This window comes from Aphidius gifuensis, linkage group LG6, assembly GCF_014905175.1.
Source record: "Aphidius gifuensis isolate YNYX2018 linkage group LG6, ASM1490517v1, whole genome shotgun sequence".
In the NCBI taxonomy this organism is placed as follows: Eukaryota; Metazoa; Arthropoda; class Insecta; order Hymenoptera; family Braconidae; genus Aphidius; species Aphidius gifuensis.
Genome location: NC_057793.1, coordinates 10,485,556 through 10,509,595, shown reverse-complemented (window position 1 = coordinate 10,509,595; position 24,040 = coordinate 10,485,556). Strand labels below are relative to the sequence as shown.

Genomic DNA, 24,040 nt, shown 5'->3' with positions numbered 1-24,040 from the left:
TTACTCATTTCAGAAACTAAATTAAATATCAAACACAAATTAGAATTTAAAGACTATAATTTTATCAGAACAGACAGACCAAAATCCAAACAAAGTGGTGGTACTGCTATCATGATCAAGAAAAAATTTGACTACAAAATTATTACAAAACCATCATCATTAAACAATGAAATAATAGAATACACCATAATTGAAATAACAAACAAAATGAATGTTAAATTTTTCAGTATATGCTAATCATGTAAACAGAACCGTTTACACTGATGAAATAAATAAATTATTTGAAGGATTGAGCTTAGATCACAGGCATAATTATTTTATTATGGCAGGTGACCTAAATTCTAGAAGAACAGATTGGGGTGACAAATGCACCAACACTAAAGGAGCTCTATTGGCTAAATGGGAAAATCAAGACGGAATCAAGTATAAAACGAAAATATACACAACATCAGAACCATCTCGACCAGCATCTGGTTCTTACATTGACATATGTCTAGCTGATAAACGTCTTGAAATTGATACTGATAATAATGACAAAATACAAACACTTGACTATGATAGTGATCACAAGGCGATTTCATTTACAGTCCACTTACCAAATGATATGAACAACAACTTACTCGTTAATTCTATTGATAATAGACCGATGTTTAAAAAGACTAAATGGAATAAATTTACAAAACATTTAGCTTCAGCATATATGTCCTCCTCCATCAAATCGTAATTTATCTCTAGATGAAATAGATAAACACGTATTACAACTAGAAACAATCATCAAAAATTCAATTGATAAAATAGTGCCAAAACATTACGAGCAAAACTGTACTAATATATACACAAATACAAAAACAAAACAGTTATTAAAAGAAAAACAACAGTTACAAAAGTTATTAAGATTTTGGAGGAAAACAATACTAATGACAAAGGTAAAACAGTTAAAAACTTATAAAACAATTAATGAAACAAAAGATTACTTAAAAGTGAAATTGATAAAGCTAATAACAAGTATTGATAAACAAAATAAGAATGATCAATCACAGAGATGGAAACACATTTTTTCCAGACATGAAAAAAATCTTTCAAGAAAAAAAAAACAATATCATACAAACTATCTCTATTGATGAAAATGAAAAAACCTTACTTGATAAAATGAATGTTGATCTATCAAAAACAATTAAAATTAACAATGAATATACTTTCACAGACAAAGTTGAAAAATTGAATGCAATTGGCGCTTTCTATGAGATGATCAATTCGCCAAGGCATTTTAATAAAGTACCAACCTTGACATCAACCATCAATGAATACGCTGAAATATTAAATCACGAGTTCTACAACAACAGAATAAATAACATCACGGTAACATCATTCAACAAAAAGAATAAATCAACAAATCCTGTTATTATAAATAATAAAACAACAAACTTAAACAAGACACCAGTAAGTTTTAAATACTTTTGTAATGGACAGCAAGTTGAAAATATTTTGAAAAAACTACCAAATAAGTCATCTTCAGGCCCTGATGCAATACCACCAATAGTGCTGAAACACCTACCAAAAACAATAATAAAATATTATGTTTTGTTCAACAATGTACTTAACTTTTACTTCCCAGATCACTGGAAATTAGGGCACGTTATACCAATACTTAAAAAGACAAAGATCAAGCAAACCTACCAGTTACAGACCAATTACACTTACTCCAGCAATAAGTAAAGTTTTTAGAAATCATCAATCAATCATCTCTAACTTTTGTAATAACAATAATATAATACCCGACAATCAGTTTGGATTTAGAGACAAACATGGAACTGTACATGCACTACACAAATTACTGTCTGATACAAATGAATATCTCCATGATAATAAAATGGTAGGTGCTCTCTTGATTGACCTGGAGAAAGCATTTGACAGTATATGGCTAGATGGTTTATTGTATAAATTGAATAATGCAAAATTCCCAAAACATTTAACGCTCATGATAAAAAGTATGATATCAAATAAAAAGTTTGTAGTGCACGATGGTATAAATAAATCATCACTAACATTTAAAATTGAAGAAGGTTTACAACAGGGAACTGTTAATTCTCCAATATTATTTAGCATATTTAATGCTGAAATAATAAACTTATTTGAATTAAATGTACCTGGTAACATGACTCACAGCATCGCATTTGCTGACGATCTGATTATATATGTAGCCGATAAGAGACCAGATGTAATTGAAACAAAGTTAACACATTTAATGAATAACATTAATGATAATTATATGACTTGGAACCTTCGCATCAATCCAGATAAATGTCAAACAATTCTGTTTAGAAGATCTTACAGAACGGTAAACACTGTAAACAGATCAAAAAGACATACGATTACAGTCTATGCAAATAAACCTGGTACCTCAACAAGATCAGCAATACCACATTGCAAAACTGTTAAGTATCTTGGTGTCAATATTGATGAGATGATCAGACTCGATGAACACCTAAAAACAACTAAGCAACCCATGCATTCAGAGCAAACTCAAATATATTTTTCAATAAAAAACTATCAAAAATTGCTAAACTAATCTGCTATCAACTGTTAGTAAGACCAATTATTACTTACGCCTGCCCAGTGTGGTGGAATACAAGTTCTACAGTAATCGAAGAAATCAGAAAGTTTGAACGAAGATGTCTACGCACATGTACTAACATCAACTTCAAAAAAGAACATGACATAACAAAAAGAATCAGTAATGAAATATTATACGAGAGAGCTCAGATACCACGTATCGACTGTTTTACCATAAAACTAACTAGAGATTATCTAGCAAATATGAGAAAAATTGAAAATAAAGTCATATTAAGATTAGCAACACCAGACATTGGTAGCTATGAAAAGAGAAGAAACAGTGGTTATCTAACTCCGCAAGATTTCATCAATTGTGACACAGATGGCTTGATTCAAGATGAAAACAATATTCCAGTTATATATCACTGGTCAAGACACAGCAGAAACAAAAAAATAACATGGACCTACAATGATGTATTACAGCTAAATGCTGAAAAATTTAAATACCGATCATCATAGAATATTATCAAAAGAAATACTGGTGGTTAACACACAGTGCTAAACATATTGACAAGCTGAAGACAAGACTGCTGAAATTATCCAAATAAGATGTCTACCAACATCAGGAAGAGACTGATACCACGCAACAACATATCACCTACTCCTTCTTCCCTTATCCTACCACTAGTCCTCTCTTTTGTAAATATTGTAAATAGAAAAATAGTATCTAGTTTTAAGTTAAATTTAATATAAAGAGATGAAAGGTATTGTTTTTATTAACATCTTGCTCTAGATCAACTAGAAGCAATTAATTTTTCAATACATCCACATTATAATTAGAATCTTCTGTTTCTTTTTTAAATTCAAATAAAACAAAGCGAAAGGAATAATCCGAAATATTTTTGCAAATAAACAGATGGAGCAAAGAAGAAGTCATCAAGGACAATTCTATCTCAATATAATTAATGTAAGGTTTTTATTTAAGTTACATTTTCACCTCTGAAACAAACATGTATTACTCCAAAGAAAAAATAAACTTTATTAAAAAAAAAAAAAAAAACCGCTTGGGAACACCACGTGCCGTTGGCATTCCTTTTGCCATTTTTTAAATTAATTAATTTATCTGTTTTTCATCAATTTTTTTAACATGTGAGCCTGCTGATGTTGTTGTAGAAACCACAAATTTTGTTCGAGGATAACTAGGAACATCATTTAGATAGATGGTGAATGACTTGGGACCTAGAACTGATCTTGTAATCTTGATATCTCGAAAAATATTCGAGATATCGAAATTTCTTCTCTACCATACTTTTTTACTTAAACTGATGAAAAACAGCTGAATGATATAATTAATTCAGCTGTTTTTCATTAATTTTTTAAACAAGTGAGTCTGCTGATGCTGTTGGTTTTGATTTCACATTTTGTTGATTCATCATTGTTGTGTTGAAGCTGACGTGTTTTTTTGTTATTATCGGTAATATGAACTCATCGTTGTCAGTAATATTCAACTTGCAGCAACTGTACGATTTACGTGGCGACAAAATTTTATGACTGATATAAGAAGGTCAAACAAAAAAGTAAGGTAGAAATTAAGGAAAGTACAAAAACAGCTGACCAGATAACAATTAAACGTATTTTTCTTGACTCAGGTGTGGGTTAATCAAATACCCATAGTGATAATCATTCTATTCTTTCTTCATTTATTATCCCTGGGTATACTTTAATTATATCCAATAAAAATTGCATGGTTTGCGAACCGACGTCACGCTTCCAAAGTTTTTCCAAAGCCGGCATATAGTGGTGGAAAGGCTTTGTTGACCTTCTGTAAAGAAATGGTTTTCCTGCAACTCATTTTTGTTTTCCAAATCATTTATAGTATTGATCAGATTGGTCTTATCAACGTAGTCCCATTTACTATGATTTGTAAATTCTACAGTCTCGGGTTTAAATAATTTTCACTCCGGAATACTGTTTTGCACGGTCTATGCAAAACTCTGCTTTGCTCTTTGCCTGAACCACGAAAAATAATCTTTCTTCATTTTTCTCGTAGTACAAACGCAGATCGGTTTTTGTCATCTGCTCGGTAAGGCGACCATGGTATTTCCTTTTGAGTAAAATCGTCTCAGCGATTTGGACAGTTTTACCTTCCTTCCCAACCAGACGTTGGCATTTCCTACAATACCTGTAATAATCCATCAGGGTGGAATAAATGATCTTATCTACTTTTCCTTGTTAATTGCCCTAGCGAAAATGGTGACAGTAGTGTATCTATAGGCGTTCTAGACCAGAGGGAGGTCGAAAAAACGTAGATCGGCGAGGGGACGGGGACTGCAACTCGGTCAGTAAAACAGAGATGGTAAAGAAATTTGTGATTTATAATCCCAGTTGTTGATAATGCAGAGATGGTAAAGAAATTTGTCATTTGATGGTGTAAAATCCTAATTGTCATGTGTCAGTAATACAGATTTGAAAAAATTTTCTTATTTTAACGTGCGATTTCTCATGTCCCATGCCCCATGTCTCATGTCTTATGTCCCACATATCATTTTATGGTTTGAATTCTCAATCTCCATGTGTCGGTAAAACAGACTTGACCGGAAAAATTAAATTTTGTTATTTTAACATGCGATTTATCGTGTCCCATGTCCTGGGGCATAGCTCAAGTCTCAAGTCTCATGTCTCATGTCCTGTCTCATTCAATAACAAAAAAAACATTCTTTCGAGCTGGGTTCGAACCAACGACCAATGGATAACTTTTTAAATTGTTTATAACAATATGCAATTACAGTCCAGTGCTCTACCAACTGAGCTATCGAAGGTTATTTGTAGGACTTCTCACGTTTCATGTCCCATATATAAATATTTTTAAAATACAATTTTGCAAAAAAAAAATTGCTGACTCTCCATACGTGTTATATTTTTTCAAATCGACCCATGTATATATAAATACAACTTTGCAAAGAAATTAGCTGACTCTTGATACGTGGAATTTTCAAATATAAACTAATAAAATGCTGTCGTAGTATTTAATTGTTAATGATAAAAAATAAATATTAATTGCAAAAAATTAATATGCACGTGAGAATTGCTGACTCTAAATACGTGTCATTTGAATAGGTACTCCTTCTACTATTCTATTGTATTTATCCCTATATAAACGAGAAGTTTTTCTGAAAATTTATCATTCGAATATCAAGAATGTAAGGAAAGGTAAGAAAGCAATTTAATAATAATACATTGATAATTAGTATTATATTTTATACATATTTATTTGCTTGAAGTTAAAATGTTTGTAGAAAAACAGCATTCAATAGAAATGGAGCAACAATTAAATAATGTTGCTGAAATGGAGAGCAAATTGAATGTCAAAAAAATGTCTGAGTTAGAGGTTAATAGAGAGTACAAAGTAACAGCTCTACAGAAGATTCATAATGAATACAATGGAGTTATGGCTACATTAAATGATGAATTTAATGTCTTTCTACCCAGCAGAATCGCCAAGTTTATAAAAAATAATGATTATTTTACAAAAATCGAGAAAGCAGCGATCGATGGATACTTGGATCTTCTTTTTTTGGGAGGAAAATACAATAAATGTGACTTCATTTTCTCATAAAACGAAAAAAATTAGAAAAAGTTTGTGAGCTCTTCTTCAAATGTAATTATTATTATCTAGACAAAAAAAATGATTATAATATAAAACTGATAAACACCAAGACTAAGCGACTCACAAAAAATTGTAAATTATTGAAAGATTTGACAAAAAATGTTTACTATGCTGTGACAAAAATTCAAAGTTACTGTGAAAAAAAGTCTGGTGCAAGACTATCAGTCGAAATAAATAATAAATATACTGTTTTCTTACCAAAAAATAATACTAAATATTATTTTTATAATAAAAAAAAGTTCCTTGAATTAGAGGATGGTATTAAAAGAAAAGTTTTAACATTACAGTGTATTGGAAAAAATAATAAAAAAATTATCATCAGGTAATCACGTTTTGTTTTTTTGCGATATTTTTTCAACCGCTGAACCGAATTAGTCGATGGTAAATCAAATTCATGTTTTTTTTTTCTCCCAAAAACAATTGTGTTATTTGTTTTCACTTTTTGGGCCTAATTATGGGCGGTCGATCGATTTTTTCACGTGTTTCTCCGCGTATTCTCATCGTGGAGAAATATTTCCGAACGTTTCTTCACCCAAGTCGATTCGGAAAAAATTCGAAAAAAAATTTTGATACTTTTCTCCACTCATTTCTCCGCATGGGTCATGAGCGTAGAAAATCAGGAGAAATCGCAGAGGAATATTTTCAACCTTACTAGAACATAAAGATACTAGCCACAATTTCGATGACAGCATAGAACAACATAAAATAGCCAATAGTACTAAGTATTTCAGTAATTCATGAAAGTTCCATCACAACTCATGAGGAAGAACAATATGATAATGAAGAACAGACAGCAATAGTAAAAAAAAAGCAGTCCACTGATTATGAAGGATTTGCCCGGTATAATCAAATCAACCTCCATATTAACAAAAAAACAAAAACTTGTACATTCGATAAATGTAAATTTAGTGCCACTCGTACAGATGCATTGAAATAACATATCCCTGGTGAAAATATTTCTCCGCGATTTCTCCTGATTTTCTACGCTCATGACCCATGCGGAGAAATGAGTGGAGAAAAGTATCAAAATTTTTTTTCGAATTTTCTCCGAATCGACTTGGGTGAAGAAACGTTCGGAAATATTTCTCCACGATGAGAATACGCGGAGAAACACGTGAAAAAATCGATCGACCGCCCATAATTAGGCCCAAAAAGTGAAAACAAATAACACAATTGTTTTTGGGAGAAAAAAAAAACATGAATTTGATTTACTATCGACTAATTCGGTTCAGCGGTTGAAAAAATATCGCAAAAAAACAAAACGTGATTACTTGATGATAATTTTTTTATTATTTTCTCCAATACATTGTAATGTTAAAACTTTTCTTTTAATACCATCCTCTAATTCAGAGAACTTTTTTTTATTATAAAAATAATATTTAGTATTATTTTTTGGTAAGAAAACAGTATATTTATTATTTATTTCGACTGTCGAAATACAGGAGAAATCGCGGAGAAATATTTTCACCAGGGATATGTTGTTTCAATGCATCTGTACGAGTGGCACTAAATTTACATTTATCATATGTACAAGTTTTTGTTTTTTTGTTAATAAGGAGGTTGATTTGATTATACCGGGCAAATCCTTCATAATCAGTGGACTGCTTTTTTTTTACAATAGCTGTCTGTTCTTCATAATCATATTGTTCTTCCTCATGAGTTGTGATGGAACTTTCATAAATCACTGAAATACTTAGTACTATTGGCTATTTTATGTTGTTCTATGCTGTCATCGAAATTGTGGCTAGTATCTTTATGTTCTAGTAAGGTTAATTGTAAAAAATCGTTCACAGGTGGTTCATCAGTTGCAGATCTCATAACTTCGATTTCGTGGGAATCCTCAGTGATTCTAGATGCAGATGACAAGCACTTTGATCTAGCCACAATTTCGATGACAGCATAGAACAACATAAAATAGCCAATAGTACATTCACTCTTGCCCACAATTTTCAGTCAACGTTGTCTCCGTCTGTGAATATTCCTGGCTATTGGCTATTTTATGTTGTTCTATGCTGTCATCGAAATTGTGGCTAGATCAAAGTGCTTGTCATCTGCATCTAGAATCACTGAGGATTCCCACGAAATCGAAGTTATGAGATCTGCAACTGATGAACCACCTGTGAACGATTTTTTACAATTAACCTTACTAGAACATAAAGATACTAGCCACAATTTCGATGACAGCATAGAACAACATAAAATAGCCAATAGTACTAAGTATTTCAGTAATTCATGAAAGTTCCATCACAACTCATGAGGAAGAAAATGATTGGAAGCAGACAGCAAAAGTCCACTGATTATGAAGGATTATAATCAACAACTCCATTAACAAAAACAAACTTGTACATATGATAAATAAATTTATTCTGTACAGATGCATTGAAATAACATATCCCTGGTGAAAATATTTCTCCGCGATTTCTCCTGTATTTCGACAGTCGAAATAAATAATAAATATACTGTTTTCTTACCGAAAAATAATACTAAATATTATTTTTATGATAAAAAAAAGTTCCTTGAATTAGAGGATGGTATTAAAAGAAAAGTTTTAACATTACAATGTATTGGAGAAAATAATAAAAAAATTATCATCAGGTAATCACGTTTCGTTTTTTTGCGATATTTTTTCAACCGCTGAACCGAATTAGTCGATAGTAAATCAAATTTATGTTTTTTTTTTCTTCCAAAAACAATTGTGTTATTTGTTTTCACTTTTTGGGCCTAATTATGGGCGGTTGATCGATTTTTTCACGTGTTTCTCCGCGTATTCTCATCGTGGAGAAATATTTACGAACGTTTCTTCACCCAAGTCGATTCGGAGAAAATTCGAAAAAAAATTTTGATACTTTTCTCCACTCATTTCTCCGCATGGGTCATGAGCGTAGAAAATCAGGAGAAATCGCGGAGAAATATTTTCACCAGGGATATGTTGTTTCAATGCATCTGTACGAGTGGCACTGAATTTACATTTATCAAATGTACAAGTTTTTGTTTTTTTGTTAATATGGAGGTTGATTTGATTATACCGGGCAAATCCTTCATAATCAGTGGACTGCTTTTTTTTTACTATTGCTGTCTGTTCTTCATTATCATATTGTTCTTCCTCATGAGTTGTGATGGAACTTTCATGAATTACTGAAATACTTAGTACTATTGGCTATTTTATGTTGTTCTATGCTGTCATCGAAATTGTGGCTAGTATCTTTATGTTCTAGTAAGGTTGAAAATATTCCTCTGCGATTTCTCCTGATTTTCTACGCTCATGACCCATGCGGAGAAATGAGTGGAGAAAAGTATCAAAATTTTTTTTCGAATTTTTTCCGAATCGACTTGGGTGAAGAAACGTTCGGAAATATTTCTCCACGATGAGAATACGCGGAGAAACACGTGAAAAAATCGATCGACCGCCCATAATTAGGCCCAAAAAGTGAAAACAAATAACACAATTGTTTTTGGGAGAAAAAAAAAACATGAATTTGATTTACCATCGACTAATTCGGTTCAGCGGTTGAAAAAATATCGCAAAAAAACAAAACGTGATTACCTGATGATAATTTTTTTATTATTTTTTCCAATACACTGTAATGTTAAAACTTTTCTTTTAATACCATCCTCTAATTCAAGGAACTTTTTTTTATTATAAAAATAATATTTAGTATTATTTTTTGGTAAGAAAACAGTATATTTATTATTTATTTCGACTGATAGTCTTGCACCAGACTTTTTTTCACAGTAACTTTGAATTTTTGTCACAGCATAGTAAACATTTTTTGTCAAATCTTTCAATAATTTACAATTTTTTGTGAGTCGCTTAGTCTTGGTGTTTATCAGTTTTATATTATAATCATTTTTTTTGTCTAGATAATAATAATTACATTTGAAGAAGAGCTCACAAACTTTTTCTAATTTTTTTCGTTTTATGAGAAAATGAAGTCACATTTATTGTATTTTCCTCCCAAAAGAAGATCCAAGTATCCATCGATCGCTGCTTTCTCGATTTTTGTAAAATAATCATTATTTTTTATAAACTTGGCGATTCTGCTGGGTAGAAAGACATTAAATTCATCATTTAATGTAGCCATAACTCCATTGTATTCATTATGAATCTTCTGTAGAGCTGTTACTTTGTACTCTCTATTAACCTCTAACTCAGACATTTTTTTGACATTCAATTTGCTCTCCATTTCAGCAACATTATTTAATTGTTGCTCCATTTCTATTGAATGCTGTTTTTCTACAAACATTTTAACTTCAAGCAAATAAATATGTATAAAATATAATACTAATTATCAATGTATTATTATTAAATTGCTTTCTTACCTTTCCTTACATTCTTGATATTCGAATGATAAATTTTCAGAAAAACTTCTCGTTTATATAGGGATAAATACAATAGAATAGTAGAAGGAGTACCTATTCAAATGACACGTATTTAGAGTCAGCAAATTCTCACGTGCATATTAATTTTTTGCAATTAATATTTATTTTTTATCATTAACAATTAAATACTACGACAGCATTTTATTAGTTTATATTTGAAAATTCCACGTATCAAGAGTCAGCTAATTTCTTTGCAAAGTTGTATTTATATATACATGGGTCGATTTGAAAAAATATAACACGTATGGAGAGTCAGCAATTTTTTTTTTGCAAAATTGTATTTTAAAAATATTTATATATGGGACATGAAACGTGAGAAGTCCTACAAATAACCTTCGATAGCTCAGTTGGTAGAGCACTGGACTGTAATTGCATATTGTTATAAACAATTTAAAAAGTTATCCATTGGTCGTTGGTTCGAACCCAGCTCGAAAGAATGTTTTTTTTGTTATTGAATGAGACAGGACATGAGACATGAGACTTGAGACTTGAGCTATGCCCCAGGACATGGGACACGATAAATCGCATGTTAAAATAACAAAATTTAATTTTTCCGGTCAAGTCTGTTTTACCGACACATGGAGATTGAGAATTCAAACCATAAAATGATATGTGGGACATAAGACATGAGACATGGGGCATGGGACATGAGAAATCGCACGTTAAAATAAGAAAATTTTTTCAAATCTGTATTACTGACACATGACAATTAGGATTTTACACCATCAAATGACAAATTTCTTTACCATCTCTGCATTATCAACAACTGGGATTATAAATGACAAATTTCTTTACCATCTCTGTTTTACTGACCGAGTTGCAGTCCCCGTCCCCTCGCCGATACACCTTTTTTCGACCTCCCTCTGGTCTAGAACGCCTATAGATACACTACTGTCACCATTTTCGCTAGGGCAATTAACAAGGAAAAGTAGATAAGATCATTTATTCCACCCTGGTGGATTATTATAGGTATTGTAGGAAATGCCAACGTCTGGTTGGGAAGGAAGGTAAAACTGTCCAAATCGCTGAGACGATTTTACTCAAAAGGAAATACCATGGTCGCCTTACCGAGCAGATGACAAAAACCGATCTGCGTTTGTACTACGAGAAAAATGAAGAAAGATTATTTTTCGTGGTTCAGGCAAAGAGCGAAGCAGAGTTTTGCATAGACCGTGCAAAACAGTATTCCGGAGTGAAAAATTATTTAAACCCGAGACTGTAGAATTTACAAACAAATCATAGTAAATGGGACTACGTTGATAAGACCAATCTGATCAATACTATAAATGATTTGGAAAACAAAAATGAGTTGCAGGAAAAAGCATTTCTTTACAGAAGGTCAACAAAGCTTTTCCACCACTATATGCCGGCTTTGGAAAAACTTTGGAAGCGTGACGTCGGTTCGCAAACCATGCAATTTTTATTGGATATAATTAAAGTATACCCAGGGATAATAAATGAAGAAAGAATAGAATGATTATCACTATGGGTATTTGATTAACCCACACCTGAGTCAAGAAAAATACGTTTAATTGTTATCTGGTCAGCTGTTTTTGTACTTTCCTTAATTTCTACCTTACTTTTTTGTTTGACCTTCTTATATCAGTCATAAAATTTTGTCGCCACGTAAATCGTACAGTTGCTGCAAGTTGAATATTACTGACAACGATGAGTTCATATTACCGATAATAACAAAAAAACACGTCAGCTTCAACACAACAATGATGAATCAACAAAATGTGAAATCAAAACCAACAGCATCAGCAGACTCACTTGTTTAAAAAATTAATGAAAAACAGCTGAATTAATTATATCATTCAGCTGTTTTTCATCAGTTTAAGTAAAAAAGTATGGTAGAGAAGAAATTTCGATATCTCGAATATTTTTCGAGATATCAAGATTACAAGATCAGTTCTAGGTCCCAAGTCATTCACCATCTATCTAAATGATGTTCCTAGTTATCCTCGAACAAAATTTGTGGTTTCTACAACAACATCAGCAGGCTCACATGTTAAAAAAATTGATGAAAAACAGATAAATTAATTAATTTAAAAAATGGCAAAAGGAATGCCAACGGCACGTGGTGTTCCCAAGCGGTCACCCATCCAAGTACTAACCACGCTCAGCCTTGCTTAACTTCAGTGATCGGACGAGAACTGGTGTACTCAAGCCGATATGGTCGTTGGCGGATGTAGAGATTTAAAACTTTGTTTTATCTGACTCTTTTAAATCACTATCAAAATATCCATTATTTTTTTTTCATTATTTGGTTCAGTCAATTTTATATTGTCATTAAAGGATTTAGCTATCATTATTTTCTTTCTTTCAATCATGAAACTCCTTTTAAATATTTTCCAATTCTGGACGTGTATTGCACGTTATATTAATTAAAAAATTAGTTACAAGTTGTTTTGAATAAAAACATAAAAATGGACTTCTGAAATCAACTTCTTGTAAAACCAACACTGTTCCTTAAATTTATGTTTTCTTTCAATAAGTTGTCATAATAAGAACGCACTCAGAGAAGGATATGTTAACAGTTAACATATCCTGTTTAATGTTAACATCCGCCATGTTTAAATGGGTGGTGGCTGATAAGTTTACATCAAAGATATATATATTAACATTAAACATACGTATCTTAATAGTTAATATGCGTATGTTAACTATTAAGATATCTGTAATTGACACAATTTGAAGGTTAGGTTGATAGTTGAGGACATTTGCGTATGTAAATATGAAAATTTAATGTAAAATTAAGAATGAATTTACAAAAAAACTAAATTTAAATAAATTTGTGACAACACGAGTACATATTATATTATATTACAATTAGAATAGTATCACAATATAATGTCAAAAAAAAAAAGATTACAAGAAGTAGACTGGTGCATTAAAATATTTGGCCGCTTAAAAATACGTATGTTAACAGTTAAGATATCTATGTGTATTGTTAATATATATATATCTTAACATTAAACTTTTGTATGTTTAATGTAAACATATTGGTATGTTAACTGTTAACATATCCTTCTCTGAGTGAGTTTTTCGGTTCTTTTTTTCGATTTTCCAAAATTGTTAATGAAGCTAAATATTTATTACGGCGACATTTACGAATCTTAAATACAACGCATCCAGTACTACACGCACGATTACGCCTATAGATAATTATCTAGGCGTAATCTATGGTTATAACCACCAGGCATTCATCTCGAGTTTTCCCGTAACCTGTAAAAATTTCCCCGTATTCCCTGTAAATTTTCCTGTTTTGTCGTGGATAAATTAATGTACACGACAGATTAATTAGAAGACAATGTTTATTTATTTTTTATTGAAGAATGTTTTTTATTTAATATATCTCAATTCACCCAATTATTAATTGCGAGACGCGAGACCGAGAGTATCGACTGAAAGTCTCGCCTGTATCGCGAGACTTTGAAAGTTTCAGATCGAATTTTTTTTTTTTTTTTCTCGTAACGAATCGTATTGAAAAGAAAAACTGTTATGTAGTACAATATGTACTGGACAGTAAGACACTGCACAGTAAGACATTGACGCTACAGTCACAACGAGATATCTACAAGCCTTATGTATACCTATGAATATTGTAAAGTTACGCCAATTATATTTTCTCAAACTGATATTTTTTGTATCTGATATTTTAAAAGCAGTATTTCACTTCGTGGAAAGGAAAAAATACATATCAATAAAGAGAAAAAAAGAAAAAAATCTATTATTTGTTTATGAAATTTCTAAAGACTTTTGTCTAACTACTTCATTGATTTTTAAAATTTAAAGTTTCAACTTAAGTTCGAACATTCGAAAATTTTTTTTTTTTTATATTTTTTCGGAAAAATTATTAAATTATGTTATAATTTTGTATGATTTAATTTATCAATTTTATTGATATAAAATAATACAAATTAAAATAATTCAATATTTATTTTGAAATATTAAATAATATAATATTATAATTGTTTTTATTTTATATAAATTTTTAATAAAATGAAATAAAAACATTTAAATGATTGAATAATATATAAATAAACCAATTGGTTTCCATTCTTTTATATTTTACTTAACGAAAAAATATTAGTATAAAAGCGAGATCCGGAGATACTTGCGAGACGAGACCGAGACCGAGACCTGGTGCGAACGAGCGAGACCGATACTGAGACTCGCTGAATCTCGTCTCGTCTCGTACCGCATGAAGCCCTACGGCAATTAATGTCGAATTTAATATAATAACCGATCGTATAATATGTGTTCAAGCTCGTCGTGAGTAAAACTTCCTATTCGGTGCGTTATTATGCAATAGACGAATCTATAATGTAGCGAATGAGCCCGGATTGGGTTAATGTTACTCTTTAGCTAAAGAGTAACATAGACGTTCATTTTACAATGGACAATCACAATGACTGCCGACAGTCCAGGAGTCCATCATTTCAGTTGGGTTGAGTGCTCATCGCGTAGACCAAGGTCTACCAATTTTCCATGATGAAAGAAGGGTCTGAAGAGATAAGGTCGATTAGATTATTTTTTAGACAATATTTAGAAATTACTATGACGAGACGCAAACAACATGAATTATGGCATGCTCTTCTAACATTTTCTCTTTTTCGACGAAACATTCCCCGTATACGATGCCAATATATGCTATAGCGCAATTGTACGAAAAATATTAACTTTATAGTTATTGATAATAATTTTTTTATATGTTTTTCTACTATAGCAAACAACTGTTGAAAACTCATTGTTCACTTCTTTTTTACATTTTACATATTTTTTTTATTTCATGCATGCTACAACAGTAAATTGAAGCTATTGTTCAATTGATATATATATATATCGATAGCAATAGATAATTATGTCTAATCCAAAATTTTGATATTTATCTCTAATATCGTACAGTGAATAATAAATTTCCTTTTTTAAATATTTTTTTTCTTTAACAATATGCATTTTCTAATTTACAAACTAATCGAATAAGCATTGTAAAATTATGTTTACATATTCGTATGTATACATTTCCATTTAAACTATGTATATAATCATAATTTTTTCAACAGTCAGTGATAATGTATCTCGAAAAATTTATTTAAAATTAGAAGCAAAACACGATAATACGACGGGACATATATGATAAAATAGTCTCTACGATTATGTACCATAGTAATAAATAATTAAACTTGCAGTAAGCACATTCATATATGTATATGTACAAGGGTTGTATACATGTATTATACATATAAAATACTTTGTAGTGAGAAAATTAATAACATGTCCAATATGCACAAAGTGAAAAATACAAAAACACAGTAAATGGTGATGCTGTAGGTATATATAAGCAGTGGAGAATATTTTTATCTACTTGTTAGTTGTTTCTATCTTCCCCTTTTCTTTATCCTGTGTTTTATTATTATATTATTATTGTTATTATTATTATTATTATTTTATTTGCATATTTTTTTTAAATACATCAATGGCATCGAATAAACTCGAGAAAGAGAGATGCATATAATATAAAAATTATGTGCATGTGCAGTGATCGGTGTAATTGCTTCAGTCACTTCCTTCTTACTGAGAGACTCCCAGGCTCGGAAAATAAAGTGCTTTATTGCTTGTGTATTCGCGTAGACAAGCATATGGTTAATTACACTCAGAATGAAAAGAAAAATAATGAAAATCTATTAGTTACTGGTATTTTTGAATTAATCGAGGTGATATATGGCTAAAAATTTCTTAATGTATCTTTCACTATACATTCTCTTAATTTTTTGAATAATATCTATTTTGTTTTATGATATAATCAGAAAAAATTATTTTCTACATGTTGAAATTATCAATGTATTAAATGTTTGAATGATGACAATATAATTCCGTCATTATACATTTTTATTGGACAAATAATAATTTATTAATATTATTGTAGTTGATCACTTTGAGATTTAGTAATTTACTATCAAAGATTTTTTCGATCTTCTGATGAAACAAAATTGAGTTTGGTTGTTTTTAAGAATTTATTTTGCTTTCTGTACTGAAATCACTTTAAAAAAAAACAAAAATGTTCATAGCTTCTAAAATAATATGAATACAAAGCTGATGTCCAAACCAAATTGAAGGTTTTTGATCTACATTCAAGAATATGAAAGGAAAAAAATTTAATTGTTGATATAAATGAGAAATGATAAAAATTCTTAACTCGAAAGTCGAAATATCGTGAAAATTAAGACAAATGATGGACTTTTTTCGATTGAAAGTTGTACCAATTGGGGTTTAACACGAGGCTAAGACTGGTCTTGTCTTAGAACCAAAAAAACACTGATGTAATTGAAACCAAGACAGGACCATGACAAGATCATTTTTTTGGCCAAGACATATACATCTAGTTTTATTTTAATATATAAGTTTCACTTGAATTTAACTTTTCTAGTTTGAAATAAGCTTGGCAAGTCAAATTTATTTAACAATAATTGATATTATAAATATACATATTAAATTATTTATATCAAAATTTAAAAACTCTTAAAGATCTAAAACTAAAATTAGAGTGATAAACTCGAGTCTTGAAATAAAGTAGACATCTAGGTGGATGCAAAATTATATTATTCTTCGCATTTGTATCAATAAGATTGTAGTTTGAAAATCTATCTTTCATACAAGTTTAAAATCTAAAGAAGTTTTATTCTATTTAGAAAAAAGAGAAAACAAAAATTGTTGTTGTACTTCGAAAAGACTGTCACAGTGGCACAGGTGATCTCAGGTTCTCTTCAGTTTTTTCGATTAATTTCAAATCACTCAATGATCTCAGAGTACCTGTGTTTCCTTGATCATCTATCGAAACACTCGTTGGAGAAAAAACAAAAAACAATACTAAAAGAAAGAAGAAATATAAAGACAAATTAAACTAATAAAAGAAAAGTTTTTCGGAATACAAATTTCTAAATCATCTTAATCTTAATCTTAATTCATTTCACAAAAAAAAACTATCTTCGCATTGTCATCAATAAACAATTGCATTCGAACAATGCAAAATAAAAATCATAATTAAATTTTACTATGATTTCGAAAAAAATCAAATCTATATATTTTACAAGTGGATTAGTAAAAGCGCCACCTATAATCATAAGATTCAAACTGAACAACTGGTGACCGGGGTCGCTGACTCGAACGGTCGCCGATCCGTCAGTCGATTACTCCGGGGATCTTACGTGAACATGGAAACAGGTTCTTGGAATCCGGTTCTCGATTCTACATACGACTCTAATCAACGCGGCTAGATTGCTGCATCGTCTTTTTTCCTCTCTTATCTCTATTTCCTAAATCCTCTCTCTTCATTGTGCCCTCATCTATATATGTATATATGTTTATTATTTGCAATTCTAAAATTTTACCCTCATCTTACATATTCTTTGCGCACTTTAAATCCAAAACAACATCAAAAGCAACAACAACAACAACATGGAAAATAATAATTATTCAGTTTATTCAAAAAGTAATTGTCGCAAATTAATTTCCACTTAACGAGCACTTTTTTATTTTCAATTTTATATATATATATTTTTTTGTTTTTTCATTACATGTTTCGGTTCGATCAATTGAGATTTTTTTAAGTATAGTAATAGGTATGGGCCAGTATAATGAAATGAAAAAAAAAAATAAGAAACAATGAGATGAAGAGGGTCAAAGAGACGATGCGGCGGGTAAAAAGAAAAAAAAAAAAGTGTCGATAATTTGATGTAGAGAATGAGGCTACATGGCAAACTCAAGTGCCTAGCAAAATACGTACATGTATGTATTTTATATCGATGTATATATTGTACAGTCAAGTTTTACAGTGGCTGGTTGGACTCACGCATAATACATACAACGACATGTTGCGTCTTCTTACCTTTATTTCTTCGGCTTGGTGATCATGGGGCCCCTGAGGCGCTCGTCCGACGGCATTCCTATATCCCTTCTTTCAATACCATCAGCGAAAACCCATCCACTTCTATACTTCGTCTCTTCATTCTTCTTATCGGATGTCCTCTCATTCTCTCATCTTTATTTAAGTATGTGTATGTACTTAAAAAAAAAATTAAAAAAAAAAAAGGCAATTCTCAATTTTACCTTATATCGACATTGCTACCTAATGAAATTCATTAAGTTTAAAAAAAAAAAAAACATTTTTTGATATCAAATTCTTTGATATTTTTTATATTTTTTCTAACTACAAATTTGTGTAATTTTATTTTATAAATATCATATAAATTAATAATCAATTATTGTATTAATATTATTAAATTTTCATTGAGAGTATAATATTTTAGAAATAAATATAGTCTGTAAAGTGACTTTAAATATATCTATGTATTTAAAAATATTCATTTTCATTGATTTCATTAATAACTTGAACGATATGTTTCAACTTGTTTTGGACTTAAGACTAACACTTAAAGTTAGATACTTGAGATTGAGATTATGTTTTTTTGATTAGTTTTGTATTTTTATCATAATCAGTAATTTACTACACTGTACATTCTGAACATACTATAACTTACAATTTCAATCTAAGATTCATCAATATCATTATTTTTCATTTTTGTTTTTTTTATATATCGATTTTTTTTCTAGATTACATGAAAGACAAATTGTTTTGTTATTGTTGTTATAAGGTAGTATAATAATAAATTATATCGTTTGAAAAAACAAAAAAAAAAAAAAAATATAATAATATTTAGATTTTTACGATGAGGAATAAAAAGAGACAGATAAGAAAAGAGAGAGAGAGAGAATCATTGGTATGAAGCGAATGATAATCTGCACATGGACAGTAGTAGCACAGCAGTAGCAAGAGGCTCCCTCTTAGCCTACAATCTGTCTTACATATTCATTATATAGCTTGAGGGTGAGCAGGTATTATCTGGGATGGTCGGTTTGGTACAACGTATAGCTTGTAATTTTGAGTTGAATTCCCTCCTTGCCCCTCCTTTATAATGCATTCTTATTTTTTATTTTTTATTTTTTTTATATTTATATATATTTACTTTTATTTTGCACCAGGCATCCTTTTTTTCATGCTTGCTATCTTTTTTTTTTTATTTTTTTATTTATGTTGTCGATCTCTTGCATCTTACACATATCCCTGGCGTAATGACAGTTTGTTGTACTCGTATCAAAAATCTCATTTTTATTTATTTATTTTTTTTTCTTTTAATATAATTGCATTGCTAAGGTAGTTGATTTAAAAAAAAAAAATATTTATTTTTCAGAATTTATCATCTGAATTTTAAATTGATGCTGACGGGGGCTTTTTTTTTTTTTTCTTCTTTGATTGTTCGTTGTTTCTAGTTCATGTTGTGATTATGTACATTCAAAATTTAATAATTCAAATTTGCATGAATAAACTGCTATTATAATGTGAATAAGAAAATAATAAATAAAAAAGAAAAAAAAAAGAGAAAGGTTTTATCGATAAATCATATTTTAGATAGTGTTTAAGTTCAGTGAATTCCACTTTTTTTTTCACTCTCATTGTTTATAGTCATGCGGTAATTTTTATGGAATTTCACATGATAAAATTTAATTGTCAGTTTGCAATATTCAAGTAGGTGTTCATAGATGGCTGGAGGTGCCAGGTGGCACGTCAAGTGAATGAATGGTGAACGGGCACGAGCGCACGTTAACACACTCCGATGGAGTGGAGGAAAATCGAGGGGTTTGCATGAGTGTTACGCGAGTAGGCCAACCATCAAGTAAACAAGTACTATATATACTATTATTCTATATTTGTACATGAATATACACATTATATGAATAGGTAGAGAAAATACATGAAAATTTAAATCAACATGTTTTGCACAAATCAAGATTTATGAATGAATTTTTAAATTTTAAGATGAAATTCATTCCAGTGAAGAAAAAAAATCTAGCTTCATGACAATGTTCATGAGTGAATACTTGTTCAAAGTAACCAATAATTGAGCATAATAAGTTCATAACAAGTTCAGCATGAATTATTGAAATTAAATTGCTTTTTTTTTTATTTACAGTGATGTTAAAAACAATGGAGAAGTACCATACAAAAATACCAATAAAACATAAAAATATAAATTGTAACAAAATCGTTGAATATAATATTATTTTAAAAATTATACTAATAATATTAATTGTTTGTACAAATTCCACTCGATTATTTCTTACTTCATTTATAGATAAAAACAAAAAATTCATAATCATAATTGGAATCATAACTTTACAATCAAATTTAAAACAAAGAACAAAATAACTTTAGGATTGTTCACTTAAATGAATATTCATTATGAAATTTATCATAAAACTAATTGTGAACCTAATCATGTTTTCGTTATGATCTTAATTCTTAATCATAAATTCATCATGAAATGTACAAAATAATATAAAATGTTTTTTTTATCTTTCAAAGCAAAAATGTTTGGTATCTTTATGTAAGAAATAGTGACTATAGCGTTACTGCAGTAGAAAGACAATAATCAATGAAGTTGGTGCATTGGGGTGTGGCGCGCATCATCTCACTTTACTGGCGTCTATGGTCCCTCTATTCCATCTTGGCCTAGCTGAAATATTGACGTCAGACACCTCCAAGCCTCACCCAAAAATCTTTGCCTTTTAACTATACCCAACAATGATTGCTGAATAAATATAAATCAATATAATTTATAATAAACTTATTTAATTATTTAATTGTGTACTTATTTTTATAATTATCAATAATATGATTGCATCAACTTTTTTATTATTTCATCTTGTTATATATAAATATCAGGATTTTCTCGTAATTGTTTATTTATTGAGAAGGTTTGAATGCAAACTTACATCATGATACATGTGGAAACTTGATTGAACATTCTAGAAAATAATTGAATTACGCAAAAAGCTACTACTGTGCTAAACTATACAGATCAGTTCATATATATATATAATATATCTGTAGCTGGTCAACACTATTATGAAACATCAAAACTTGATTATTCTGTCTGTGGACTTTTGCCAGGGCGTTTTATTTCTCAAATGATATCACTCAACTTGTCCACTCACTTGTTCGACGTATAAATCACTGACGACATCCCATTGCATTTTATTTTTCATTTTCATCAAAGAATCATATTATATATGTATTAACTGTTTCTATTTTATTATGCACTATTAAAAATTTTTATTGACAAAATTAACAAATAAAATAAATTGAAAAGTGTATTTCATTTGGCATTTCAAAAGCCAATATCAATTATGCATTATAAATGATTAAAATATTAAGCTACACATTTTTTTAAAATGAAAAATTTAGAATTAAAATGGTAATTATTTATTTGAATCGTTTAAGTACCACAAAAAAAATGAAGACAAGTAAATTGAGTTTAATGTGACGTTGCATTTTTTAGTCTAGTCATCGTTGGTGTAACAGTAGAAGAATAGATGTCAATATTTAAAGCAGCACTGTCATCCACCAGACAACTAAGCAGGTTTTTTTTCCATTTTTCATTTGTATATGTATATATAGTGTAGTTTGTACACGTGGAATTCGGCTTGAACTCCCGTTTCAGCTGCAACCAACAATAACATTTTCTAAGGTTTTTTTCAATTGATTTTTTATTGACTCATTTCTTTTGTAACACCTTGTTATATAGTTTTTGATCGTATGATATAAATCTTGTATTGATTACATCTAAATATGCTACTTAATTTGACATCGATCGATGAATAACTAGTGCTTTTTATTTATCTTATTTTTTTTTCTCTCTTCGAAATTTGTAACTCGCAGGGAGCATAAAAAAAAAACGATTAGAAATTATCATCGTCATCATGACAAGAAGGGTTATACTCATTGTGCATCTGGTCTAATGAAATATTTTTTTACATTACTTAGATTGTTTGAGGGATGATAAAAACTTTCGCTTTCTATTCTGTTTATTTTTTTTTAATTTTTATGCGATACAAAATATTCAATGAAGCAGTCTGCATTTTAGATATTTCAAGTTGATACATGATTTGTAATCTTAAACGTGCTCATCTTTTGGTACATTTTTAAACAGTTCCGATATGGATAATGAATGAATGAATTACCACAAAAAAATGTTTAAAATCGAGATCATGACATTAATGTTCTGTTATTTTGGTAAATCTATCTTTTGATAATATTAGCTGAGGCGACATATTTTTTTCAAATTTACAATAGTTTGACGTTTGTGTGTGGCTTGTTGTGTGTATCAGCTTTTTGATAAAGTTTCGTTGAACCATGTAGGCTTTTTGAAAGACTTCAGTTATGTGTTACACCTAAGTACACACGAGAAAAGTTTTCAGTCATTTTCATTATTTAAAAAACCGCCTCTCGAGCACTGCGGGATTAAAACGATTGTCCCAAAAATTATTTTAAACTGCAACACGGCAATTTTTACTCGACCAGATAAACAAAAACTATACAGATTATACCAGCAGAATAAATATTTTTGAGTTAAGAGTTTCAACTTGGCCTCTACTTTGCTGTGCAGCACAACAATTTTTTTTTTGTTTTCTCAACAATTTTTATTATTTTTTTCTCTCTGTGAATATATACTTTTTGAGGTGGAATTAACACAAGTCAGTCGAATAAAACCAATTTTCTAATTTTTACCTTCGCCAACGACCATATCGGCTTGAGTACACCAGTTCTCGTCCGATCACTGAAGTTAAGCAAGGCTGAGCGTGGTTAGTACTTGGATGGGTGACCGCTTGGGAACACCACGTGCCGTTGGCATTATTTTTTTGCATCAATAAATTAATTAATAGTGAGTGAAAAACAACAAACATTTTATTAATTTATGCTTCAATTAGTTTTAAATAAGTTTAATTTTCGTTAAACGTGATAAAAAAAACAAAAACAATAAGTGAAAGACCTACATTTGATATAGCCGAGGGCTGTCCCAGAGGACATAACCTCACAATGGCTAACAACAGTTTCATGAACAATAAAATTAGTAGTCAAGCAATAAAAAAAATATTAGAGACATCTGCAAGAAGACCGTACTCCGCTCGAAAAGACCAAGAAATCATAAAAGCACTTCTTGAAAAAGAAAGGTCCAAAACAAGTCAAGATGCAGAAATAACAGCTGGGCAATCAAACTCAACAAGACGTAAGTTGACCTTGGTCGATAGTGATGGATTCACATCACCAAGAAAAACAAAAAAAGCACGTAAACCTGATAATGATGACGAAGCTATCCCAAATCATATGAATCAATATGAACCACTTGATATTAATACACAAGACATGGAGACAGATACAACAACTGATACAGCTGTTGAAAATACAAATAATAATGAAAAAAAGAAAACAAATGCACCAACAACAAGAAAAGAAATAAGACCACCGCCTATTGAAGTGATGGGCTACAACAACATCAAAGAACTTGCTAAAGCATGTTCTGACAGTGGCATATTAAA

At 30.1% G+C, this 24,040-nt stretch overlaps 2 non-coding genes across 2 annotated transcripts; one reads left to right on the top strand and one right to left on the bottom strand.

Moving 5' to 3' along the window:
• Positions 1-12,668: 12,668 nt before the first annotated feature.
• Positions 12,669-12,787, bottom strand: LOC122859949. The gene has a single exon (XR_006374393.1). It is a non-coding gene; the product is annotated as a 5S ribosomal RNA (ribosomal RNA).
• A 10,448-nt stretch (positions 12,788-23,235) lies between these two features.
• LOC122859948 lies at positions 23,236-23,354 on the top strand. Its single transcript, XR_006374392.1, has one exon. It is a non-coding gene; the product is annotated as a 5S ribosomal RNA (ribosomal RNA).
• The last annotated feature ends 686 nt before the right edge of the window (positions 23,355-24,040 follow it).